Source organism: Mustelus asterias, chromosome 3 (assembly GCF_964213995.1).
Source record: "Mustelus asterias chromosome 3, sMusAst1.hap1.1, whole genome shotgun sequence".
NCBI lineage: Eukaryota > Metazoa > Chordata > Chondrichthyes > Carcharhiniformes > Triakidae > Mustelus > Mustelus asterias.
The window spans coordinates 149256676-149284503 of NC_135803.1; the positions used below are offsets into that span (position 1 = coordinate 149256676).

Consider the following 27828-nt stretch of genomic DNA (forward strand, 5'->3'; position numbering starts at 1 on the left):
AAGTGTAGTCACTGTGATGATGTCTGCACAGCAAGATCCCACAAACAGCAATGAGGTAAATGACCAGATTATCTGTTTTTTTTGTTAAGGGTTAAGGGACAGTGTGATAATATTGATATATTTTATGTTAAAGGGAGACTTTTCTAAGATTCAGTGTTTTTATTGCAGGCAGTCAGTGTGTGTGGAAAAACATGCAGCTCAGATGCTGAGAAAGCAGGATAATAACTCATTTTAGCTAAGGATGTGTTACTTTGTAGAGTTAATGGGCTGGTGTTTGTACAAGCAGTTCTCCTGGGATTTCAGACGAGCTATACAGAATCATGTGATAATAGGTTCATGGGAGGAGCTGGACTTGTAGCAGGGAAACAAGTTTCTCTTTCATTCTCATTTTTAAAGTGAGTTGCTGACTGGAGCTGTTAAGCTCTCTCTCTCTCTCCACAAAGTCTCTCTGCAACTTCAGGACTTTCTACACTAATTTAAAGCAAGTATACCTGAGTTGCTAACTACATTTAAAGTGGATTTAAGTTTATTGGAAGACTGTTGCTTATTTGAAATGGAAATAGTGATAAGTTAGAAATTAGAGTTGTTTCTTTTCATGTTTAAAGATTGTTCAATGGTTAAGAGTTAATTGCTTCATTTTGTTAGAGTTATATTTAAACTATGTTATGAATAAAACTTGTTTGATAAAAAGATCCGTAATAGGCAGTGGAATTATTCCTGGAGTAAAGCATCCTTTCCTGACATTTATGCCAAAATAGAAAAGTTGTTGGTGTCTAGCCTGGCTTTAGAATAAACCTTGGGGTTTGGGTCCAGACCCCGAACAATAAATATTGCCAGGACAATGGGGAAATTGCCCCTACTCTTAACAGCCATGGGATCTACTATGTCCACCTGAGAGGGCAGCCAGGGCCGTGATTTATCCAAAAGACAGCACCTCTGACAATGTAGTACTCCCTCAATACCGCACTGGAGGGTGAGTCTAGACTTTGCATGCAGGAGTGAGCCTTGAACCTGTAAACCCTGTGATTCAGGATGTGAGGGTGCCACCACTGGGTCACAGCTTCATACGTTCATAAGATATAGGAGCAGAATTAGGCCATTCGGCCCATCAAGTCCGCTCCGCCATTCGATCATGGCTGATATGCTCCTCATCCCCATTTTCCTGCCTTCTCCCCATAACCCTTCAACCCATTACCAATTAAAAATCTGTCTAACTCCTCCATAAATTTACTCACTGTCTCAGCATCCAGCGCACTTTGGGGTAGTGAATTCCACAGATTCACAACCTTTTGGGAGAAGTAGTTTCTCCTCAACCCAAGACTTTTAAGTCTTAAAGCAAATCAGGAAGTCTTAAAGCGCATCAAGGTAGATAAATCCCCGGGACCTGATGAGGTATATCCCAGGACGTTGTGGGAGGCTAGGGAGGAAATTACGGGCCCCCTAGCCAAGATATTTGAATCATCGATAGTCATGGACGAGGTGCCTGAAAATTGGAGAGTGGCAAATGTTGTGCCTTTGTTTAAAAAGGGCTGCAGGGAAAAGCCTGGGAACTATAGGCCAGTGAGCCTCACATCTGTGGTGGGTAAATTATTGGAAGGTATTTTGAGAGGCAGGATCTACAGGCATTTAGAGACGCAAGGACTGATTAGGGACAGTCAGCATGGCTTTGTGAGTGGAAAATCATGTCTCACAAATTTAATTGAGTTTTTTGAAGGGGTAACCAAGAAGGTAGGTGAGGGCAGTGCAGTTGATGTTGTCTACATGGACTTTAGCAAGGCCTTTGACAAAGTACCGCGTGGTAGGTTGTTGCATAAAGTTAAATCTCATGGGATCCAGGGTGAGGTATCTAAATGGATACAAAATTGGCTTCTTGACAGAAGCCAGAGGGTGGTTGTAGAGAGTTGTTTTTCAAACTGGAGGCCTGTGACCAGTGGTGTGCCTCAGGGATCAGTGCTGGGCCCACAGTTATTTGTCATTTATATTAATGATTTGGATGAGAATATAGGGGGCATGGTTAGTAAGTTTGCAGATGACATCAAGATTGGTGGCATAGTAGACAGTGAAGAAAGTTATCTCCAATTGCAACGGGATCTTGATCAATTGGGCTAGTGGGCTGACGAATGGCAGATGGAGTTTAATTTAGACAAATGTGAGGTGATGCATTTTGGTAGATTGAACCAGGGCAGGACTTACTCAGTTAAGGGTAGGGCGTTGGAAAGAATTACAGAACAAATAGATCGAGGGGTACATGTTCACAGCTCCTTGAAAGTGGAGTCACAGGTGGACAGAGTGGTGAAGAAGGCATTCGGCATGCTTGGTTTCATCGGTCAGAACATTGAATACAGGAGTTGGGACGTCTTGTTGAAGCTGTGCAAGACATTGGTAAGGCCACACTTGGAATACTGTGTGCAATTCTGGTCACCCTATTATAGAAAGGATATTATTAAACTAGGAAGAGTACAGAAAAGATTTACTGGGATGCTACCGGGAGTTGATGGATTGAGTTATAAGGAGAGGCTGAATAGACTGGGACTTTTTTCTCTGGAGCGTAGGAGGCTGAGGGGTGACCTTATAGAGGTCTATAAAATAATGAGGGGCATAGACAAGGTAGATAGTCAATATCTTTTCCCAAAGATAGGGGAGTCTAAAACTAGAGGGCATAGGTTTAAGGTGAGAGGGGAGAGATACAAAAGTGTCCAGAGGGGCAATTTCTCCACACAGAGGGTGGTGAGTGTCTGGAACAAGCTGCCAGAGGTAGTAGTAGAGGCGGGTACAATTTTATCTTTTAAAAAGCATTTAGATAATTACATGGGTACGATGGGTATAGGGGGATATGGGCCAAATGCGGGCAATTGTGGTTAGCTTAGGGGTTTTTAAAAAAAAGGGCAGCATGTACAAATTGGGCCGAAGGGCCTGTTTCCATGCTGTAAACTTCTATGACTCTATGAACCCTGTTTTAAATTTGCTACCCCTTATCCTAAGACTATGACCTCTCCTCCTAGAATGCCCCACAAGAGGAAGCATCCGCTCCACGTCTACTTTATCCATACCTTTTATCATCTTGTATACCTCAATTTGATCTCCCCTCAATCTTCTAAATTCCAGAGAGTATGGGCCTAAACTGTTCAATCTCTCTTCATACGACAAACCCCTCATCTCTGGAATCAATCTAGTGAACCTCCTCTGAACTGCCTCCAACACCACTACATCTTTCCTCAAACACGGGGACCAAAACTGTGCACAATACTCCAGGTGCGGCCTCTCCAATGCTTTGTATAGTTGCAACAACTTAGACATGCCTTTGGTCTCCTCAGACAGAGCAGGGACATGGGATTGGAGCAGAATGTTCCAGTAAAAGAGGTTGCACTGACACGGGATGTTGAGATGAAATGGCCTCCTTGCTGTGAAATGGAGCATCAGGGTTGGGGTGAATAGTTAACTTTCTTTACACTAACAGAAAACACTGCTAGTGTAGCCACTGCAGAAAGATGTTAAAATGGGATTGGTGGATTAGGTCGAGATTATTTGTTTCAACCGAATAGTTATAGTAGATTCTTATTTGGCAAGCGTATTAAGAGTTACTGAATCAAGGAGGGTAGATGGAGTTTAGATACAAATCCAAGTCACCTCCTGACTCCCCAAATCCTGTCCACCATCTACAAGGCACAAGTCAGGAGTGTGATGGAATACTCCCCACTTGCCTGGATGGCGCACCTCCAACAACACTCAAGAAGCTCAATAACATCCAGGACAAAGCAGCCTGCTTGATTGGCACCATATCTACAAACATCCACTCCCTCCACCACCAACGCTCAGTAGCAGCAGTGTGTACTATCTACAAGATGCACTGCAGCAATTCACCAAAGATCCTTAGACAGCACCTTCTAAACTCACGACCACTTCCATCTAGAAGGACAAGGGCAGCAGATACATGGGAACACCACCACCTGTAAGTTCCCCTCCAAGCCACTCATCATCCTGACTTGGAAATATATCGCCGTTTCTTCACAGTCGCTGGGTCAAAATCCTAGAATTCCCTCCCTCACGGCATTGTGGGTCAACCCACCATACATGGACTGCAGCGATTCAAGAAGGCAGCTCACCACCACCTTCTCAAGGGCAACTAGGGATGGGCAATAAATGCTGGCCTAGCCAGCGACGCCCATGTCCCACGAATGAGTAAAAAAAAATCTCATGGAAAAATGGAACAGGTTCGATGGGCTGAATGGCCTACTGCTGTTGCTCTGTTCTTTCTCTTGCACCAGTCCAGGAGCTGAGCGCCACTGGCTGGGAATGAACTGTGAATGTGTAACCTGATGTTCACTGTACAAATGCAGGAGTCGCATAGTCCCAGCGAGGAGAGGGCAGCTTACTTTTCCGACGCGTGTACAGTAACTGCTCCTATCGCTTTGGTATTTACTCCTTTTGTTTGGTGTTCGGCGCCAGCCAGCCTTCTCCCAGCTCTCGAGGAGTTTGTGCAGGAATGTTGACCTCTAAGCAATTGCGGGAACGTCTAAGAAAGCAGCCAGGTTAGAGACTCAATGATCCTGGAAGTGCAGAATCAGCTCACAATCTTTGAAAATTGAGAACAATGTAGAAACTAATAAAAATAAGGGCAGATCTCTGTTTGCGTACTGTGAGGTCAGGTACGCGACATGACTCCTGCGTTTCAGTTGTCGTGACTGTAAATATGAAAGCACTTTCTCCCAGGACACCTGTTGTTCAGATTTCCATTTTACAATGGAAATTTCTTCAGCCAGGGAGTGGTGAATGTGTGGAATTCACTACCACAGAAAGTAGTTGAGGCCAAAACATTGTGTGATTTCAAGAAGTTAGAAATAGCTGCTGGGGCTAAAAGGATCAAGGGATATGGGGAGAAGGGGGTCCAAAGATGTGCGGGTTAGGTTGATCGGCCATGCTAAATTGCCCTTTAGTGTCAGGGGGGCTAGCTCGGGTAAATGCATGGGGTTATGATAATAGCGCCTGGGTGGGATTGCGATCAGTGCAGACTCGATGGGCCGAATGGCCTCCTTCTGCACTGTAGGGATTCTATGATCTATTCTATGATCGATGGTGTATAAAGAGGTACATGTTGAATCACATGGGGACAGTTAGCTCGGTTGGCTAGATGGCTAGTGTGAGTTCTGAATAACACCAACAGTGTGGGTTCAATTCCCCTTCCAGCTGAGGCAGACCTGCCTGCTCGCCCTGCCCCCCGAAAGTGCAAAACAATGACAATCCACCCCTGATAAACACTGTCAAGAAACCATCCCGGGAGGAGCCAAGGATTTGCCTTGGGACAGAGCACACATCAGTGAATGAATATTGAGCGAGAGGATCATACAGTGCTAAAGGAGGTCTTGTGCCAGCTTTTTTTGAAAGGATGATCCAATAGTCCCACCAATACCCACTCTTTCCCAATAGCTTTTCAAATAGATATTCAATTTCCATTTGAATCTTCTTCCAGATCGTAACAACCCATCGAGTTGAAAGAAAGCTTGTCCTCTTCTTGCCTCAGGGGGGTTTTGACAATTATCTTCAAGCCTGTCTCCTCTGGTTACGGACCTATCAGCTCTTAAGTATTTAACACATCTAAACCCGCCAGACAGGTACAAAGCATTGAAGAAGAACACCAACCATGTGCATTTATATAGCACCTTCAATGTAGTAAGGTGCCTCAAGGCAATTCACAGGAGCGTTATCGGACAGATTTTGATTTTTTGATTTGATTTATTATTGTCACATGTATTAGTATTCAGTGCAATACAGGCAAAGCATACTGTACATAGAGAAGGAAAGGGAAGAGTGCAGAATGTAGTGTTACAGTCATAGCTAGAGAAATATCAACTTAATGCGAGGTAGGTCCATTCAAAAGTCTGATGGCAGCAGGGAAGAAGCTGCTCTTGAGTTGGTTGGTACGTGACCTCAGACTTTGACGGAACGAGATGAAACATACATAGAAACATAGAAACTAGAAGCAGGAGGAGGCCATTCAGCCCTTCGAGCCTGCTTCGCCATTCATCTTGATCATGGCTGATCATCAAATTCAATATCCTGATTCCCCCATTCTCCCCATACCCCTTGATCCCTTTAGCCCCAAGAGCTATATCTAATTTCTTCTTGAAATCACACAATGTTTTGGCCTCAACTACTTTCTGTGGGAGTGAATTCCACACATTCACCACCCTCTGGGTGAAGAAATTTCTCCTCACCTCAGTTCGAAAAGGTTTATCCCTTATCCAATTCTTCAAATTGGGCTGCAACTCTCCCTGTCCACTTTGGTCAATTGTAATCATCTCACCTCCCAGCTGGCTGAGACCAACTGGCTTGGCGTAGACTGGGGATCCACCAAGAAGGTGTTGTTGATTGTCAAAGCATTGGTGCAAATGGTATGTTGGCCTTCATAGCGAGAGGATTTGAGTAGAGGGATTGGGATGTTTTGCTGCAATTGTGCAGGGCATTGGTGAGGCCACACCTGGAGTATTGTGTGCAGTTTTGGTGCCCTTATCTGAGGAAGGATGTCCTTGCTACGGAGGGAGTACAACGAAGGTTTACCAGCTTGATTCCTGGGATGGCAGATCTGTCATATGAGGAAAGACTAAATCGGTTCAGATTATATTCACTGGAGTTTAGAAGAGAGGATCTCACAGAAACTTATAAAATTCTAACAGGGTTAGACAGGGTAGATTCAGAAAGAATGTTCCCAATGGTGGGGGAGTCCAGAACTAGGGGTCACAGTTTGAGGATAAGGGGTAAAGCTTTTCGAACTGAGGTGAGGAGAAATTTCCTCACCCAGAGAGTGGTGGATATGTGGAATTCACTCCCACAGAATGTAGTTGAGGCCAAAACATTGTGTGATTTCAAGAAGAAATCAGATATAGTTCTTGGGGCTAAAGGGATCAAGAAGTACGAGGGGAAGCAGGATCAGGATATTGAATTTGATGATTTGAAGTTTTTATTCCACGTGCATGAGGGAGAGATGGACTCAGGCCTGGAAGCCTAGGTTGCCTGCGAATTCTCTCTGCTCTCATCATCGTAGATTCATACAGGCTATTATACTTTTCCAAGTTGCAAAGTTTTACATCATCATATTAATTCCTCGAGTTGGATACAAGATGGTTCTTTTAATCTCATCATGCAAAATACATTGTTCAGTACATCCCTGCTAATCATTTCTCCGGACATCTCCCACTTACCTGATTATAATGTCAAAGCGTTGTGTTTGCCCAACCCGATCTACACCAATGTGTTAATTGTGCCCCCCTCTGACAGGTGATCATGTTTTACAGAAGACTATGACCTCCCTAGACTGTATGGAGTCTGCCTTACTTAATGCTGGTTCTCCCATTATAACTCGGAAAGATCTCCTGCGCATTTACTATGTTAGAAGTTGATAGCGTGCGTTAATCCTTAACTGTCAGCAGAGCAGGCCTCTAACTGTCTGCGTTAGCCCTTTTCTCCCCTCTGGTGAGGCCTGGTTCTCTGGGCTTGCCCTATGTAACTCTGCATGTATCACACTGAAACCAAACAAAATGTGAATGGAGCCTGATATTGCCCTGCAACAATAATGAATGGCGGAGCAGGCTCAAAGGACCGAATGGCCTACTCCTGCTTCTAGTTTCTATGTTTCTATGTATGCACCAAGCCATAAAGCAAGCCCCAGCAGAACAGGGGCTCACTGGCCTCCTACTTCTCTAATTTTCTGGTTCCTGTTCAGGTTATATATTTGGGAGGACATTCCTGTTGGGTGGTTTCTCTGATCCACGTCACTGATCTCTCCTGTCCTTATTGCCTGTGATCTAGAGCATGACCTATTAAGCCCGGTACCTCAGTAAATGACCGCAAGACGCAAGGATCAATAATAGAGAACTTTTATTTTGCAAACTGGCTGCCGAAATTCACCACCATGTGATTTTTCTTTATACAGAAGATGATTAAATATATACTTATTGACTCCAAGCCAAATGGATAGTTTATTTAAACAAAACCTCTAAATGAACAGCATAAAACCAGTGACTCATAACTCCACAAGCTGCCTTGACGTTTAACATAATAAATATGCCTTCTTTTCATATACATGCTTTAAAACAGAAGCTTATTTATTCTATTGTAAAATGGGGCCCGGTTCTGCTTGTTGGCACAGTCTTAAACACTAATACTGAGCCAGAAAGTCAAAGTTTGCTTTGTCGCGATGATGTGACTTGTGTACGTGTGACATTAATCCCTCATTCCTTTGGCTGATCAGACATATATTGAACTGCTTTAAAAAGAGCCTTTAAAAAGCAAGCAAAGGCACTGACTTAAGATAGCTGCCGCAAGTCACCTGACGTTGTTGTTACAGGTTCACCAATTTTCTGGAAAGCTTCAATATGGAATAAAATTAAGGCATAACCCCCTTTTAAACTCTAAAAAACCCGCCAGACTAGTTTCACTACAAACAGCAAGTAAATGGTCAAGTACGGATATTGTGGGCAGCGCTGTGGCATAGTGATTAGCACTGCTGCTTCACTGTGCCGGGTTCGATTCCCGGCTTGGGTCACTGTCTGTGCAGAGTCTGCACATTCTCCCTGTGTCTGCGTGGGTCTCCTCCATGTGCTCCGGTTTCCTCCCATGAGGTGCTGGTTAGGTGCATTGGCCTTGCTAAATTCTTCCTCAGTGTAACCGAACAGGCGCTGGAATGTGGCGAATAGGGGATTATCACAATAACTTCATTGCAGTGTTAATGTAAGCCTACTTGTGACACTAATAAATAAACTTTAAACTTATCAAATTACGAAACAAAGATCCTGTCAGATTACGGTCAGATTTGGAGTGGGTAAATAGGGGAGTCAGTTTAACCTCTTCTCACGTGGCCGTAACAACTTTTAATCTAGCACAGGGGGCCAAGTATATTAGCCATGTCTCAATTGGTAGCACTCACACTTCTGAGTCAAAGAATTGGCTGGAATTCTCCCATCCTGCCCACCACTGGGATTTTAGCAAGGGGCTTGCGGACAATGTGAAACCCCATTGTCAGTCGGGTGAGAATTTCCGGCTTTTAGACCAGCGCAGCTGGAGAATTCTGCCCTCTGGGTTCAAAACCCACTCTTGCAACTTGAGCAAAAGGAAAATTAGGCGAACAGTCTAGCGCAGTACCGAAGGCGTACTGCGCTGTTGTATGTGCTGGTTTTTAGATGAGCTAACTAAGCCTCACTCAGGTGGTTATAAAAGATCCCATGACGTCAAAAAAAGCAGAGTATTTATCCTCAGTGTCCTGGCTGATTTGTATCCTTCTATCAACATCAGACAAGCAGATTATCTGGACGTGATGACATTGCTATTTGTGGGAGCTTGCTGTGCACAGATTGGCTGTACATTTCATACACTACAAAGTGACACTTCAAAAGTACTTTGTTGTCTGTCGAGTGCTTTGGGATGTCTGAGAAAGGCGCTATATAAAAGCAAGTCACTGCATGACCCCTGTCCACTGGGTTGTTTATCCAGTTGATCTACAGGCAATCAGTGACCCAGTTCCCTTCTCAAAGATCTGTCCCAAGGCAGCTTGGACAGTTGTCCAAACAGAAGACTCTAAGTTTCCCAAACTGGAGTTCCGCGGAACCCCGGGGTTCTGCAGGACTCCTCCCAGGGTTCCCGTGGTAGGTCCAGCCCTGAAAGGGTGCTGAGAGGAGCTGGACTGGGTGGGGGGGGGGTTGCCCGAGTGGAGTCGAGCGGGTGAACCCCGGGGGAGTGGTGAGGGTGGGGGGGGGGGGAGGCGAGAGGAGCCCAGGCTGTGGGGGCCCCAGACGAACCAGGCCTTGGGGATGCTGAGAGAAGTGGTTTGGAAAAATCCTGCTCCAATGTAAAGCATTGTAACTCCCTGAACCATGAAGCCGATGCCTGAACAATGGCAAGGAAATCGGTGACTGAATGGAATGGCTCCTGCAGCTGGTTAGAGCCTTGATTCTGAATCAGGGAGAGAAGAAAGCAGCTCCGAACAAGGCCTCCGACAAGGAAAGCAAAGGTTACTCCATCTACACATGCTGGCACACCCTGACACTCTCATCCCAACACTCTGAGCAGATGGGTACACATAATATCTTCAAGCATGTTGTGACTGAGCCTCCCCGCCTGCTATTGCAGCTACTGCTTGACTCAGCAGAGGGGCTCCATGTTATAACCTACCCAATGATAACATTGGAATCTGTTATAACGTCACCAATAGTTACATGCTGTGAGGGTCAGCTGACCAGCTGACCAGGAGACAATGTAACCAATGGCAAAATGAAGTGGTGGTCAGCTGACACGGTATAAATAGAAAGCAGATGGAGATTGTGGGGAGCATTTATTTCCCAGGGCGATGCCCAAGCGGTGGTGTAATGAAGTTTCTTTATTAAACCTTTTTCTTTGCTTTGCGAAATTAGTTCTTTTATTGATTGCTATTGGAGTTTCCTTGGATGAACAGCCCAGATTGCTCAGGGTGGGTGGCATGGTGACATAGTGGTTAGCGCTGCTGCTTCACAGCACCAGGGAGCCAGGTTCAATTCCGGCCTCAGGTCACTGCCTGTGTGGAGTTTGCACATTTTCCCCGTGTTTGTGTGGGTTTCCTCCGGGTGCTCTGGTTTCCTCCCACAGTCCAAAGATGTGCGGGTTAGGTCATTTGGCCATGCTAAATTGCCCCTTAGTGTCAGGGGGATGAGCAGGATAAATATGCGAGGGTACGGGAATAAGGCCTGGGTGGGATTGAGGTTGGTGCAGACTTGATGGGCTGAATGACCTCCTTCTGCACTGCAGGGATTCTATGATTCTAAGCTGGTCAAGTGTGGCATGTTGCAAGGGTCTAAGCCTGTGCCCAAATTCCTGTGCCCAATTCTGACTGAAAAATGTCGCTTAGCCTCCCTTTTGGACAATGGTTCACACTGCTGCCTCACAGCGCCAGTGACCCAGGTTCGATTCCCGGCTCGGGTCACTGTCTGTGTGGAGTCTGCACATTCTCCCCGTGTCTGCGTGGGTTTCCTCCGGGTGCCCCGGTTTCCACCCTCAGTCTGAAAGACGTGCTGGTCAGGGTCCATTGACCCAAACAGGCGCTGGAATGTGGCGACTAGGGGACTTTCACAGTAACTTCATTGCAGTGTTAATGTAAGCCTTATTTGAGACTAATAAATAAATAAACTTTACTTTAAACTTGACAGCTCGTGAAGACGGCTGAAAACAGCCTGTCAGGTCTCTGAGATCATGGCTTTTCCTTTGGTGTGTGTGCTTGGAGCTGCATTGAGGATTGGAGGATTGCCTGTATAATCCCAATATTAAAAGGATGGAGTTCAAACTTAATAATTATAGACCAGCTAATCTGACATGTGTAATTGGGAACATTCTGGAGAGGTTTTTTTTAACTGACAAGCTATTAATAACCATTTAAATAATAATGAGGTAGCTTTAAACTCTCGCATGATGTTTCTGGCAATAAAGAGTCCCAACTGAAAATGAAATGGCAGAGCAAAAAGACTTTCTAGTGACTCTGTATAAGGGTTAGGATGGAAATCCAATTAGGCTGCAGACTCAGAGCTACGTGCTCTGAACTCTGCAGAGGCCCAAAGCCTCTGAGTCTGAGGGCCCCATTGGCTGTTTTATGATGATGTCATGGATTGAGGACCACAACTAATGGGTTGTCTGACTTGGGGGGAGGGGTGGGGATTGAGAAGAGGGAAGACGGTGAGGCTAATTCAGAGCCAAAGGCAAGGCCGAAGCCTGCAGTGCCGCTCCGTGTGGGGTTGGGGTGAAGAGAAGTTGGCACGCTCTCACCCTGACACCACAACCATGGAGAATAACAAAGGCCTCGCAGGAAGACGCAGGCTCTGAATTTTTGTGGACTGGCAGGCGATGCCCTGTAAGCAGTGAAAAATTAGGCAGCAACTTCTGACAACACAAATTGTAAAAGGCCTTTCAAATTTGTACTCCTGGGACATCTGCCAGGAAGAGATTTTGGGCCAGCAACCTTACATCCAACTGGCTAAAATTCAAGATTCCGTCACTTCATGTTGACGTTGGAATGGCGAGAGTAGGTAGGGTTCATGTGCATGTGTTAGAAGAAAAGGGGGCTCAGATTTCACCTCCCCACCCAACTCGGCACAATGTTCCACTAAACATAACTGCTCGGATAGCCTTTCTGCTGACTTGCACAGGCTGTGTTTGGAAGAGCGCAGCTAGCCAAGGACCATGTGTTCAGTCCCACAGGCCTGTGCTCTGTAGGCCTCATGTTGTTTTATGAAATGTAGGAATATTGGGGCAGGTGACGGCCTAATGATATTATCGCGAGACTATTAATCCAGAAACTCAGCTAATATTCTGGGGACCCGGTTTTGAATCCCGCCACGGCAGATGGTGGAATTTGAATTCTATAAAAAATATCTGGAATTAAGAATCTACTGATGACCATGAAACCATTGTCGATTGTCGGAAAAACTCACCTGGTTCACTAATGTCCTTTAGGGAAGGAAATCTGCCGTCCTTACCTGGTCTGGCCTACATGTGACTCCAGAGCCACAGCAATGTGGTTGACTCTCAACTGCCTTCCAAGGGCAACTAGGGATGGGCAATAAATGCTGGCCAGCCAGCGACGCCCATTTTCCACGAATGAATTTTTAAAAAGTCTCTTGAGGGATAATCAATCAGTACCTGAGAGGGCAAATTGCATTTTGAATAACTTCCCAGAGATGTTCTCAGACATGTCTGCCCAGAAACCCCACAATAAATCACTTTTCTTTCTGTAGTCCATTGTGTGAAAGTACTGCGTCCGTATTTAATGTTACTTTTTAAAGTAAAGTGTCTCATCCTCAATTCCTTTGGACATTTATTACGATCATGTCACATTTCCATGTTTCATGGAAATGTGACATGATCGTCATGAATGTCCAAAAGAATTGAGTTGATTATTGGTTTTGGGAGAGACAGACAGAAAGGGACGCACTGTGTATGTATGATGGGGAATAACTAGGGTCTACACCCTAGGTTCAAGATGAGGGGGGGGAGGTTTAACACGGATATCAGAAGGACGTATTTTACGCAGAGGGTGGTGGGGGCCTGGAATGCGCTGCCGGGCAAGGTGGTGGAGGCGGACACACTGGGAACGTTTAAGACTTATCTAGATACCCACATGAACGGAGTGGGAATGGAGGGATACAAAAGAATGGTCTCGTTTGGACCAGGGAGCTTGGAGGGCCAAAGGGCCTGTTCCTGTGCTGTATTGTTCTTTGTTCTTTGTTCAGTCTGGGTTCAGTTAGGGCTCAGGCGCTCAAGGTGATAGGAGAGTTTGCTCTCAGGTGCTTGGTTCTTGTTTATATTTCTATTTTTTCATGGATTAGTCAAAAGGTCAACAATTCTCAATTGCCACACTTGGCAAATGTGAAGTCGTGCCATGGTTTTGATTTGATTTGATTTGGGTTATTATTATCACATGTATTAGTATACAGTGAAAAGTGTTGTTTCTTGTGCGCTATGGAGACAAAGCATACCGTTCTGAGAGAAGGAAAGGAGGGAGTGCAGAATGTAGTATTACAGTCATAGCTAGGGTGTAGAGAAAGATCAACTTAGTGCGAGGTAGGTCTATTCAAAAGCTTGATGGCAGCAGGGAAGGAGCTGTTCTTGGTTGGTACGTGTCCTCAGACTTTTGTATCTTTTTCCCAATGGAAGAAGGTGGAAGAGAGAATGTCCGGGGTGTGTGGGGTCCTTAATTATGCTGGCTGCTTTTCCAAGGCAGCGGGAAGTGTAGACAGAGTCAGTGGGTGGGAGGCTGGTTTTTGTTCATGATCCTTTGTAGTTTCTTGCGGTCTTGGATAGAACAGGAGTCGTACCAAGCAGTGATACAACCAAAAAGAATGCTTTCTATGGTACCATACCAGGCACCTGAATGTGGAAAAAATTAAAACTAGTTTGGCATGCAAAGAGTTAAGAATGAGACCTGTGAGAAGGGTTCTGGGTGGAAAGGTTCACTTTGCAGATTGAGAAAGCAGAGTTTGTGTTACGGCTGGGAGAGCGAAGGAGGCTCGAGCCTGCTCAGCCAAACCTGTTTGGCAGCACGCCCCCAAGGGCACTGTAACTGCGGACGATTGACACCTTGAGGTTGGTGCCACCATCAACAACCACCTCCCCCCGCCCACCACAGCCTGCTCCAAGCCCTATCTCTGCCCTCATTTGTGAAGGAGTAACTGCATTCGTCGGAGCGCAATGTGCATGTCGAAGGCTCTGTCACGTGTTCTCCCAACTCACAGATAAGTAGGTACTTGAACATTGAACCTTATATCTTAGCTTTCTTTCCTGTAGATTGGCGGCCAGGACTTTTTCTTTGCTACTTCCCAATGGTTAAAAAGCAGCTGTGTGGGAGACCATCAGTGAAATCTACCCTGTGCCCTGCCTTAAACCGAGATGTTGGATTGTTTGCCAACCTGGGCAAGAGGTGTGCTGAGTATTGGAATAGACAGGGTGGATAGTCAGAGGCTTTTTCCCAGGGTGGAAGTGTCAATTACAAGGGGACACGGTTTCAAGGTGAGAGGGGGAAGGTTTAAGGGAGATGTGCAGGGACGTTTTTCACGCAGAGAATGGTGGGTGCCTGGAACGCGCTGCCAGAGGAGGGGATGGAAGCAGACAGATTAGCAACATTTAAGAGGCATCTGGATGGGTACATGAATAGGGAGGGAATAGAGGGATATGGATGGAGCAAGGGCAGAAGGTTTTTTTAGTTTAGTTTAGTTAGGACATCATGATTGACATGGGCTTTGAGGGCCGAAGGGCCTGTTCCTGTGCTGTAGTTTTCTTTGTTCTTTGAGTGGCGAGAGGGCTACTATAAGGCTCATTTGTAAACTCTGCCTGACTCGAAAAGGCAATCCCTTGTCTGCGTGGGTTTCCTCTGGGTGCTCCGGTTTCCTCCCACAGTCCAAAGATGTGTGGGTTAGGTGGATTGGCCATTGATGTGCGATATAACTCACGAGGCTAGAGATGCTCGAGGAAATAAAGGCTTTTATTAACTACTACAATAGAGCTACCATATATAATACACGATCCCAGACTGAGGGGTCCCAGACAGAGCAGTGACCTTTATACCTCTCCCCAGGAGGCGGAGCCCGACTGGGATGTACCATAATAACTATAATACAGGTAGAACAGCCCAACCCTAACCCCAACAGTAACATGTAGAACAACCCAACCCTAACCCCAACAGCAACATATATACAGACTCATAGTACTGGCCAGACCCTGGCTCAGTACTACCTGGTGGGAACCAACGATGGTTCACCACAGCCACGCTAAGTTGCCCCGTAATGTCAGGGGGACTAGAGTCATAGAGTCATAGAGGTTTACAGCATGGAAACAGGCCCTTCGGCCCAACTTGTCCATTCTGCTCTTTTTTTAAAAACCCCTAAGCTAATCCCAATTGCCCGCGCTTGGCCCATATCCCTCTATACCCATCATACCCATGTAACTGTCTAAATGCTTTTTAAAAGACAAAATTGTACCCGCCTCTACTACTACCTCTGGCAGCTTGTTCCAGACACTCATCACCCTCTGTGTGAAATAATTGCCCCTCTGGACACTTTTGTATCTCTCCCCTCTCACCTTAAACCTATGTCCTCTAGTTTTAGACTCCCCTACCTTTGGGAAAAAATATTGACTATCGAGCTGATTTGTGCCCCTCATTTCCCTAGCTAGGGTAAATGCATGGTGTTATGGGGATAGGGCCTGGGTGGGATTGTGATCGGTGCAGACTCGATGGGCTGAATGGCCTCCTTCTGCACTGTCGGGATTCTATGATTCTATTTCACAGAAGTGACCCAAAAACATTTTGTGTAGGAGATGCTCTTGCAAACTGGTTAAATACATCGAGTTATTGAGAAAGCTAAAGAAGGGACGTTGTCTTCACTTTGCATTGCTCTGTGGATGTGAATGTTAATTTGTTGGGGGAGGGAGGGGAGAACGTGTGCGGGGAGCTATAGGACTTCAGCATCATAACAGAGGCAAACCCATTCCCCAGCGATTGCTGAACTGTAGCTGGCCACAAGAATCAGGTAATTACCCTTCAATATGATGGATGTATCTCTGTGAGGCCAAAGGCCTTCTCCTGGTTGCTAAGAAACTGTTTCTATGCACTTAACACACGTGGCCAATAGAAGGGGCGAGAGTATCGGGGGGTCTGGGAGGGCTGAAAGGGAGGGAAGAGAAACTGTTGGTTTCAGAAGCCTCCTCAGGAATATTTGAAGCACTGTAGGGAAGACAGAAGGGGTAATAAAGCCTCAGACGGTAGGGAGGCATCCTGCCCGATCAGATGACAAAATAACCTCACCCCCCCCCGACAGGTTCCCCTCCACCTCCCACCACTCCACCCCCACCCCCCCCCCCCGCCCCCCCCCCCCCACCCCTGATCAGAGTTGGTAATCACCCCTGGCGATCAGACCGGCATTCACCACCACCCCGCACCCCCCCCCCAACAATCAGTGTTGGCATTTCCCCCAACCCCCTCTCCCACCGCAGAACATCGGACCCCTTTCCCCTAAACCCCTCATCCCCACAGCCGTCACTGGCATCTCCAGTTTCCCACCCCCCCACCACCCACCCCCCTCCTCCCGCCCACCACCACTACCACAAATAAATGAGTTCCGCCCTACCACCCTCATGAGGGTCCCACTGTGGTGTGCCCGGGCACTGCCCTGTGGCACAAGTTGGCACTGCGTGTCCCTCTCCCCCGGGTGCTATATTCACCATTGCGACCCCAGGGCTATCCCCTCAACAAGGTCATGTCTTGATAAACCTGCCAATGTGACGTCACCTGGGCGTTACAGTATCTGGATGAGTACTTGGCACGCCATAACATTCAAGGCTATGGGCCAAGTGCTGGCAAGTGGGATGAGGTGGGCAGGTCAGGGTATTTCATACGTCAGTGCAGACTCGATGGGCTGATCCAGGTAATTACAGGCCAGTGAACCTTACGTCAGTGGTAGGGAAATTATTGGAGAGGATTCTTTGAGACATGATTTACTCTCATTTGGAAATAAGTAGATGTATTAGCGAGAGGCAACATGATTTCGTGAAGGGGAGGGTTGTGTCTCACGAACTTGATTGGGTTTTTCAAGGAAGTGACGAAGATGATTGATGAGGGTAGGGCATCCACTGTGGATGTTGTCTACATGGACTTCAGTAAGGCCTTTGACAAGGTCCCTCATGGCAGACTGATGCAGAAGGTGAAGTCATATGGGATCAGAGGTGAGCTGGCAAGGTGGATACAAAACTGGCTCGGTCAAAGAAGACAGAGGGTAGCGGTGGAAGGGTGCATTTCTGAATGGAGAGCTGTGCCAAGTGGCGTTCCTCAGGGATCAGTGCTGGGACCTTTGCTGTTTGTGATATATAGAAATGTTTTGGAGGAAAATGTAACTGGTTTGATTAGTAAGTTTGCGGATGACACAAAGGTTGGTGGATTTGCGGATAGCGATGAGGACCATCAGAGGATACAGCAGGATATAGATCGTTGAAGACTTGTGTGGAGAGATGGCAGAAGGCGTTTAATTCGGACAAATGTGAGGTAATGCATTTTGGAAGGTCTAATACAGATAGGAAATATACAGTAAATGGCAGAACCCTTAAGAGTATTGATAGGCAGAGGGATCTGTTCGCAAGTGGAGAAGGTAGTCAAGAAGACATACGGCATGCTTGCCTTCATCGGCCCGGGCATTGAGTTTAAAAATTGGCAAGTCATGTTGCAGCTTTATAGAACCTTAGTTAGGCCGCACTTGGAATATAGCGTTCAATTCTGGTCGCCACACTACCAGAAGGATGTGGAGGCTTTGGAGAGGGTACAGAAAAGATTTACCAGGATGTTGCCTGGTATGGAGGGCATTAGCTATGAGGAGAGGTTGGAGAAACTTGCTTTGTTCTCACTGGAGCGATGGAGGTTGAGGGGAGACTTGATAGAAGTCTACAAGATTATAAGAGGCATGGACAGAGTGGAAGTTCAGAAGCTTTTTCCCAGGATGGAAGAGTCCATTACCAGGGGGCATAGGTTTAAGGTGTGCGGGGCAAGGTTTAAAGGAGATGTATGAGGCAAGTTTTTTACACAGAGGGTGGTGGGTGCCTTGAACTCGCTGCCGGGGGAGATGGTGGAAGCAAATATGATAGTGAGTTTTAAGGGGCGTCTTGACAAATACGTGAATAGGATGGGAATAGAGGGATACAGTCCCTGGAAGAGTAGGGGGTTCTAGTTCAGTTGGGCAGCATGGTCGGTGCAGGCTTGGAAGGCCGAAGGGCCTGTTCCTGTGCTGTAATTTTCTTTGTTCTTTGAAGGGCCTCTTCTGCAATGTAGTATTCTGCGATTCTGTGACTCTGTGGATTTGAAATTATGCCTCGGGCTCAGTATACAGTGAGGGGGGTCTTTAATAAAATGTAGGTGGAGTGTAATGTATTTAAATCAGCTTCACGCTTGTTATGGGCATGAACCCTGATTACATCGGCAGCAATGGGCAGCGAAAATCAGAAGTTGCGATCTAGTTTGAAGTTTATTTATTAGTGTCACAAGTAGGCTCACATTAACACCGCAATGAAGTTACTGTGAAAATCCCCTAGTCGCCACACTCTGGCGCCTGTTCAGGTAACACTGAGGGAGAATTTAGCATGGCCAATGCACCTAACCAGCACATCTTTCAGACTGTGGGAGGAAACCGGAGCACCCGGAGGAAACCCACGCAGACACGGGGAGAACGTGCAAACTCTACACAGACAGTGACCCAAGCCGGGAATTGAAGCCGGGTCCCTGGTGCTGTGAAGCCATGATGTGGAGATGCCGGCGTTGGACTGGGATAGGCACAGTAAGAAGTCTCACAACATCAGGTTAAAGTCCAACAGGTTTATTTGGTAGCAGAAGGCAGCAGTACTAACCACTGTGCTACTATGCTGCATATATTTATAACCTCTCGAATCAAATGCAGTCGGAAAAGTCGAAAGTTTCTAATATTTCAGACAACTGGCCTTTAAAAGGATGTTTGGCCTCCTGGAGGACATATTGAATAGGGCAATGGGGGAGGGTGGATCCGGGGTGGGGGGGGGGCAAAACTGTGGGGATTGGCTCTAGGAGCCTGACAAATGTTTCCCCCCCCCCCAACCCCATGAACCCACCTCCCCCCCCCCCCCCGTCCCTTAACTGACCATCAGTCACAGCATTAAATCATGTATGCTAATTTTGATTTGATTTGATTTATTATTGTCACATGTATTAACATACAGTGAAAAGTATTGTTTCTTGTGCGGTACACAGACAAAGCATACCGTTCATAGAGAAGGAAAGGAGAGAGTGCAGAATGTAGTGTTACAGTCATAACTAGGGTGTAGAGAAAGATCAACTTAATGCGAGGTAGGTCCATTCAAAAGTCTGATGGCAGCAGGGAAGAAGCTGTTCTTGAGTTGGTTGGTATGTGACCTCAGGCTTTTCTACCTTTTTCCCAACGGGAGAAGGTGGAAGAGAGAATGTCCGGGGTGCGTGGGGTCCTTAATTATGCTGGCTCCTTTACCGAGGCAGCGGGAAGTGTAGACAGAGTCAATGGATGGGAGACTGGTTTGAGTGATGAATTGGGTTACATTCATGACCCTTTGTAGTTTCTTGCTGCACATTGGGTAAATGCTTCTCCTGCTACTTGTTAAGTTAGAGTGATGTCTGGATGAAGCCCTTAATAATTGGCCACTTAAGGGCTTCAATTGGGCCACAGGCTCACAATACACCCACACCTCCCCTGCTGCTCGTACAATCAGAGTGGAGGGGAGGATTGTCGGGCAGGTGGTGGGAAAGTTGCCCTATTTTAGAAGTCCACCCACCCGCTTATCTGTCTGTGAGTGACTCGTAACATTCAGTTCCAAGTCTTTATTGTCCCCTTAAAAGCCTCTGTGCAATTTGCCTCCAGCACACATTGTGGTGGTGAATTCCACATTCTCACCAGTCTCTGGATAAAGAGCTTTCTCCTGAATTCCCTACTGGATTAGTTGGAAGTCTTGAATATTCATTCTTCAAAGGGATTAGGACCTCGGGTGTCAACTTTCTAACAAAGTGTTTTATATCGTGCAGATAGGAATTACAACAAACCGATTGTTAATGTAACAACTATGCCAGATTTAACACTAACGGTTTAAAAATGCATGTTTTTCCCTTGGAAAAAAAGATCAAAGTCGACGCAGGACCCAGTGTGGGGAAGTTGAAAATTACTAACCTGTAAAAAGAGAAAATTATGATAGAGGGCTTAATCAGATCTGGATATGAAGCCATGCCAAGTACAAGGAGAATTGTAGAATCCATTTCAGCTTTGAAAGGTTCCCTCATTACGTTACTATTCAAAAAGGTCAGGCAGGCAACTCTAACACTGTCCAACAATAACAACTTGTGTTTAAGCCATGCCTTTAACATAGTCTTGATTTGATTTGATTTAGTATATTATTTATTATTTGATTTACTGCATTAGTATACAGTGAAAATTGTTTCTTGCGCGCTCTACAGACAAAGCATACCGTTCATAGAGAAGGAAATGAGAGAGTGCCGAATGTCGTGTTGCAGTCATAGCTAGGGTGCAGAGAAAGATCAACTTAATGCGAGGTAGGTCCATTCAAAACTCTGACAGAAGCTGTTCTTGAGTCGGTTGGAATGTGATCTCAGACTTTTGTATCTTTTCCCGACAGAAGAAGGTGGAAGAGAGAATGTCCGGGGTGCGTGGGGTCCTTAATTATGCTGGCTGCTTTTCCGAGGCAGCGGGAAGTGTAGACAGAGTCAACAGGGAGGCTGGATTGGGTGATAGCCTCAAGCATGTCACAGGAATGTTAAGAAACAAAACATAACTCCACACCGAGATATCGACAGAGATATTCGGGCTGACGGTTTGGTCAAGGAGGCTGGTTTTAAGGAACATCGTAAAGGAGTAAGTTTAAGTTTATTTATTAGTGTCGCAAGTAGGCTTACATTAACACTGCAATGAAGCTACTGTGAAAATCCCCCAATTGCCACACTCCGGCGCCTATTCGGGTACACTGTGGGAGAACTTAGCACGGCCAATGCACCTAACCAGCACGTCTTTTGGACTATGGGAGGAAATTGGAGCACCCGGAGGAAACCCAGGCAGACATGGGGAGAAGGTGCAGACTCTGCACAGTGACCCAAGCCGGGAATCGAACCCAGGTCCCTGGCACTGTGAGGCAGCAGTGCTAACCACTGTGCCACCGTGCCGCCCTCACTTGCTACACCTTTCCAATAGATCAAGGTTTCTCTGCACCTTGACTCCCAACTACCCGACCCTGACGACCTTCTGAATGTGTCAGCTCAGTCTGAATTAAAAGATGTGAGCGTGTTTCCTTCTCACTTGTTCTGCAGCTTTGGAGGAATATGCCTTTAATATATTCTTGAAAGCTCTGGGAAAGTCATCCTCCTTCTCAGTAAGCAGCCAAGGGGAAATAGTTACATAACTGTGAGCTATTCAGAGCCAACTGCAGGAACACTGCCATGAGGACAGGCCTATCTGCCACTGCTTCCAAAAAGATAGTGCAGGATTCTCCAGTGACTGCTGCAGCATTGAGTAGCTCTCCTCACTGACTGAGATCACTGCTTAATTACACTCCATTTTAAAACCTAACATATTACCAACCTGCCTCTTGGATGGCTGCTGCTGCGGGATCGGGCCTTGGGATCAGGCATCTGGTGAGGGCAGCTCACAGATTTCAAAGGACCAGACGGTGGGCGATAGGAGAAAACATTTTTCCATCCTGTTTTTTCTGAGGCAGGGCGTCACAGTGGCAGCACAGTGGCTAGCACTGCTGCCTCACAGCGCCAGGGACCCGGGTTTGATTCCTGGCTTGGGTCACTGTCTGTGTGGACTCTGGACATTCTCCCCGTGTCTGCCTGGGCTTCCTCCGGGTGCTCCAGTTTCCTCCCACAGTCCAAAACATGCGCTGGTTAGCTGCATTGGCCATGCTAAATTGTCCCTCAGTGTACCCAGACTGGCGCTGGAGTGTGGCGACTGGGGGATTTTCACAGTAACTTCAGTGTTAGTGTTAAGCCTACTTGTGACAAACAAAAAGAACAAAGAACAAAGAACAGTACAGCACAGGAAACAGGCCCTTCGGCCCTCCAAGCCTGTGCCGTTCCTTGGTCCAACTAGACCAATCGTTTGTATCCCTCCATTCCCAGGCTGCTCATGTGACTATCCAGGTAAGTCTTAAACAATGTCAGCGTGCCTGCCTCCACCACCCTACTTGGCAGCGCATTCCAGGCCCCCACCACCCTCTGTGTAAAAAACGTCCCTCTGATGTCTGAGTTATACTTCGCCCCTCTCAGCTTGAGCCCGTGACCCCTCGTGATCGTCACCTCCGACCTGGGAAAAAGCTTCCCACTGTTCACCCTATCTATACCCTTCATAATCTTGTACACCTCTATTAGATCTCCCCTCATTCTCCGTCTTTCCAAGGAGAACAACCCCAGTCTACCCAATCTCTCCTCATAGCTAAGACCCTCCATACCAGGCAACATCCTGGTAAACCTTCTCTGCACTCTCTCCAATGCCTCCACGTCCTTCTGGTAGTGCGGTGACCAGAACTGGACGCAGTACTCCAAATGTGGCCTAACCAGCGTTCTATACAGCTGCATCATCAGACTCCAGCTTTTATACTCTATACCCCGTCCTATAAAGGCAAGCATACCATATGCCTTCTTCACCACCTTCTCCACCTGTGTTGCCACCTTCAAGGATTTGTGGACTTGCTCACCTAGGTCCCTCTGTGTTTCTATACTCCTGATGACTCTGCCATTTATTGTATAACTCCTCCCTACATTATTTCTTCCAAAATGACATTAATAAACAAACTTTAAATGATCATAGAATCCCTACAGTGTAGAAGCAGGCCATTCGGCACATCGAGCCTGCACTGACAACAGGCCCTATCCCTGTAACCCCACATTTATCCCTGCTAGTCCCCCTGACACTAAGGGCTAATTTAGCATAGCCAATCCATCTAACCCGCACATCTTTGGATTGTGGGAGGAAACCGGAGCACCCGGAGGAAACCCATGCAGAAACAAGGAGAATGTGCAAACTCCACACAGACAGTGACCCGAGGCCGGAATCGAACCCGGATCCCTGGCGCTGTGAGGTATCAGTGCTAACCACTATGCCACCGTGCCTCCCTCCCAGAAGGTGTTGGCTCAAAGAGAGGCGCAAACAAGTTCAATAATAACTTCCAAGACAGAGTTGGATAAACGCTTGAAATAAGGGTACATAAGGGCGGCACGGTAGCACAGTGGTTAGCACTGCTGCTTCACAGCTCCAGGGTCCTGGGTTCGATTCCCGGCTCGGGTCACTGTCTGTGTGGAGTTTGCACATTCTCCTCGTGTTTGCGTGGGTTTCCTCCGGGTGCTCCGGTTTCCTCCCACAGTCCAAAGATGTGCGGGTTAGGTTGATTGGCCAGGTTAAAAATTGCCCCTGAGATGCGTAGGTTAGAGGGATTAGCGGGTAAATATGTGGGGGTAGGGCCTGGGTGGGATTGTGGTCGGTGCAGACTCGATGGGCCGAATGGCCTCCTTCTGCACTGTAGGGTTTCTATGATTTGTAGGGCTGTGGGAAAAGAGTGAAGAAGGGGCTAGTTCTTCTCTCTCACAACCAGCACAGGGCCAAATGGCCTCCATCTGTTCTGTGAGATTCAGTGTTTAATTCACCTTCCAAAGGCCTATTTATTATTGATTATTTATGTCAATCAGAGTGTGTCCCGTTCTCCCCGTTCTGAGGGAGTGCACTATATTTAGCAAGAGCTCTGATGAAGGGTCATCCAGACTCGAAACGTTGGCTCTATTCTCTCTCCACACAGATGCTGTCAGACTTGCTGAGATTTTCCAGCATTTTCTGTTCTTGTTTCAGATTCCAGCATCCGCAGTATTTTGCTTTTATCTATATTTAGCAAGTGCTGCTTGTATGATAAAAGGAATGACGTACATTTCTATAACGTCTTATCACCCTCAAACCTGTCTGACCTCTGTACATATAGTGAAATACTGGAAGGATAGTAACGCTTTGCCATCATTCTGCTGATAGAAAGAGAACAAAAGATGGATTGGTCATGCTAAATTGCCCCTTAATGTCCAAAGGTGTGCATGTTAGGTGGATTGGACATGCCAAATTACTGTTTAGTGCCCAAAGATGTACAGATTTGGTGGATTGTCCATGCTAAATTGCCTCTTAGTGCCCAAAGATGTGTAGGCTATTTGGATTAGCCATGGTAAATGTGCAGGTTTATGGGGATAGGATAGTGGTGAGGAACTGGGTGGGATGCTCTTTTGGAGAGTCAGTGCAGGTTGAATGACTGAATGGCCTCTTCCTGCACAGTAGGGATTTTATGGTTCTATCTGGGCAGCACGGTGGCACAGTCATTAGCACCGCTGCCTCGCAGTGCCAGGAATCTGGGTTCAATTCCGGCCTTGGATGACTGTCGGTGTGGAGTTAGCAGATTTTCTCCATGTCTGCATGGGTTTCCTCCGGGTGCTCCGGTTTCCTCCCACACTCCAAAGATATGCGAGTTTGATGGATTGGCCATGCTAAATTGCCCCTTAGTGTCCATGGATGTGTACCTTATGTGGATTTGCTGTGGTAAATGGGTAAGATGCTCTTTTGCTGTGGGACCTGGGTAAGATGCTCTTTTGGAGAATCGGTGCTGACTCGATGTGCCGAATAGCCTCCTGCCATCGGGATTCTATGAAAAGAATTTGCATTTCTTTAGGTCCTTTCAGTTGATTAGCGTTTTAAATGCCATAGCAGCCAAGGCTACGGACCAAGTCCTGGGAAATGGGATTAGAGCAGATAGATGCTTAATGGCCACCTGAGGCATGATGGGCTGAAGGGCCTCTTTCTGTGTTGTAAAACTCTGTGACTCTACAAATCACAGCCTTGGCATGTCTTAAAGAGTTGTACAGCCAATGAAGAACTTTTGAAGTGTTGTCACTGTTGTAATGGGAAAGGAGGCAACAAATTTATAGACAACAAGATCCCACATAAATATCAATGTGATAATGACCAGATAATGTATTTTAATGAGGGATAAATATTGACCACGACACTGGGAAGGACTCCAGTGCATCTCTTCCTATCATGCATTGTGACACCTTTTGCATCGACTTGGGAAGGTTTAACATCTCAAAGGAGATGTGAGGGACAAGTTTTTTATACAGAGAGTGATAGGTGTCTGGAACACGCTGCCAGTGGTGGTGGTGCAGGCAGATATGATAGGGGCGGTTAAGGGGCTTTTGGATAAGCACATGAATGTGCAAGAAATAGTGGGATGTGGACCAAGAGCAGGCAGAAGGGATTAGTTTAATTTGGCGCCATGTTCGGAAATGCTGGAAAATCTCAGCAGGTCTGGCAGCATCTGTGAGGAGAGAAAAGAGCTGACGTTTCGAGTCCAGATGACCCTTTGTCAAAATCTGGACTCGAAACGTCAGCTCTTTTCTCTCCTTACAGATGCTGCCAGACCTGCTGAGATTTTCCAGCATTTTCTCTTTTGGCTTCAGATTCCAGCGTCCGCAGTAATTTGCTTTTATTGTGGGCCAAAGGGACTGTTCCAGTGCTGTATTGTTCCCTGTTCTTTGTTCTATGTTCTATCTCACTCGACAAGACTTCAGTGAGATAAATAGTTCATTTGTTTTGTCTTGGTGACACTGGTGGAAAGCAAAGTTGGAAAAAAACAAAGCAACGAACTTTTGGAAAGGAAGTATTTTTGAACTGGGCCACTTGTGTAACAATGTGGGGGTAGGGCCTGGGTGGGATTGTGGTCGGTGCAGACTCGATGGGCCAAATGGCCTCCTTCTGCACTAGAGTTTCTATGATTCTATGAATAAACTGATTGGATTTGAATTGGACATTTAGTTTGAGTAGATTTGTCCACATAGAACTTGCCACCTCATTCGTACACATTTCCACACACGATCATTGATAGCACGATGCTCAAAATGTGTCTGTCTTAAATAACTTTTCAGCCAGTGGTATATGTTCCTGCCTGAAGATACAGGATTGGCAAAGGTTTTTCATCTGACCCCTTTCCGAATTCGGGGAGAGTGGCGTTGCTATGATTTGCAGCGTTGCATGTTGGGGTTGAGGGAGCGAGGGCTGTTCTCTCTGGAGCGGAGGAGGTTGAGGGGAGACTTAATAGAGGTTTATAAAATGATGAAGGGGATAGATAGAGTGAACGTTCAAAGACTATTTCCTCGGGTGGATGGAGCTATTACATGGTGGGAGATATCGGAAGGATATCCGAGGTAGGTTCTTTATGCAGAGAGTGGTTGGGGTGTGGAATGGACTGCCTGCAGTGATAGTGGAGTCAGACACTTTAGGAACATTTAAGCGGTTATTGGATAGGCACATGGAGCGCACCCGGATGATAGGGAGTGGGATAGCTTGATCTTGGGTTCAGATAAAGCTCGGCACAACATTGTGGGCGGAAGGGCCTGTTCTGTGCTGTACTGTTCTGTGTTCTATGACTCTGTTCCGGGACTTACCCCGTATCGTTTGCGTGTGAACAGACCAAAGGTTATTTTTTTCAAAGGTCACAAATTATCTCAGACAAAACAGTCAACAGTGGACGGAAATCCAGCATGTGTCGCTAACATTTACTGCTCAGTGACCTTCAACCAGCCCATTCTGTTCCCAGAAACATCATGCCATTATCCCACTTGGCACCGCGTCAATGGAGATTGAGACTTTGCCCCTTTCTCCTGTGTACAGGGAGAGGGTGGGACACTTGCGGTTGGAGATATGATGCGACGAGTTACAGGTTTGTTTTGAAAGGAGTTTTAACAAAAATTAGAAGAGGTTCAGGAACTACATGTTTCTCTGGAGTGGGAGACCACGGTGGGGAGAAGGGGGTGATCCCCAACAGAAGCACCCCACAGCAGTGCCCCCTAGAATTGTCCCCTGGCATTGCCTCCTTAGTACTTCCCCCGGTACTGCTGTCTGGCACTGACCCTTGGAACTGACCCCTGCTACTGCACCCCGGCACTGTCCCCTGGCACTGTCCCCTGGCACTGTCTCCTGGCATTACCCTGGCATTGTCCCCAGCACTGTCCCCTGGCACTGTCCCCGGCACTGTCTCCTGGCATTACCCTGGCATTGTCCCCAGCACTGTCCCTTGGTATTGCCCCTTAGCACTGACCCCTGGCATTACCCTGGCACTGTCATCGGCACTGCTTCCTAGCACTGTCCCCTGGCACTGCCCCCAGCACTGTCCCCGGCACTGTCCCCTGGCACTGTCCCCTGACACTGACCCCTGACACTGACCCCTGACACTGATCCCTGGCACTGACCCCTGGCACTGCCCTTGGCACTGTCCCCAGCACTGCACCCCTGGTAAAGACCCCTGGCAATGCCCCTCTTGGCACTGTACCCTGACACTGCCCCATCACTGCCCCAGCACTGCCCCTTGGCACTGTCCCCTGGCACTGCATCCCCGGCACTGCCCCCTTGGCACCATCCCCTGGCACTGTCCCCCGGCACTGCCCCGTCACTTTCCCAGCACTGCCCCTTGGCACTGTCCCTCTGGCACTGCCCTGTCACTTTCCCAACAATGCCCCTTGGCACTGCCCCTTGGCACTTTCCCTGTCACTGCCCAGCCACTACCAGGGTACTGCCCAGGCATGACCATTTCCCCCCTGGGGGGGCTGTACTTACCAGTGGGTTCTGTTTGTCAGGTCCCCGATAATATTGGGTCACGTTGTTGGGGGGGAGTGGGAGTTCCCTATATGGGGGGGAGGGGGTGCGGGGATGATAAAGCCCCAGTGGTCCTTCATCCTGTGGAAGGCCCAGCTAAGTG

At 47.1% G+C, this 27828-nt stretch overlaps 1 protein-coding gene across 3 annotated transcripts in view; it reads left to right on the top strand.

Moving 5' to 3' along the window:
- The first annotated feature begins 447 nt into the window (after window positions 1–447).
- Window positions 448–27828, top strand: part of sema3b (sema domain, immunoglobulin domain (Ig), short basic domain, secreted, (semaphorin) 3B) — a 293085-nt gene continuing 265704 nt past the window's right edge. The window contains exon 1 of one of the 3 annotated variants that reach the window (XM_078209940.1): window positions 448–481. The gene's annotated coding sequence lies outside the window, so the exon portion shown is untranslated. Of the gene's footprint in view, window positions 482–14123; window positions 14248–17100; window positions 17227–27828 lie in introns of those variants that run through there. The other 2 variants (XM_078209941.1, XM_078209939.1) reach the window with 2 other exon arrangements.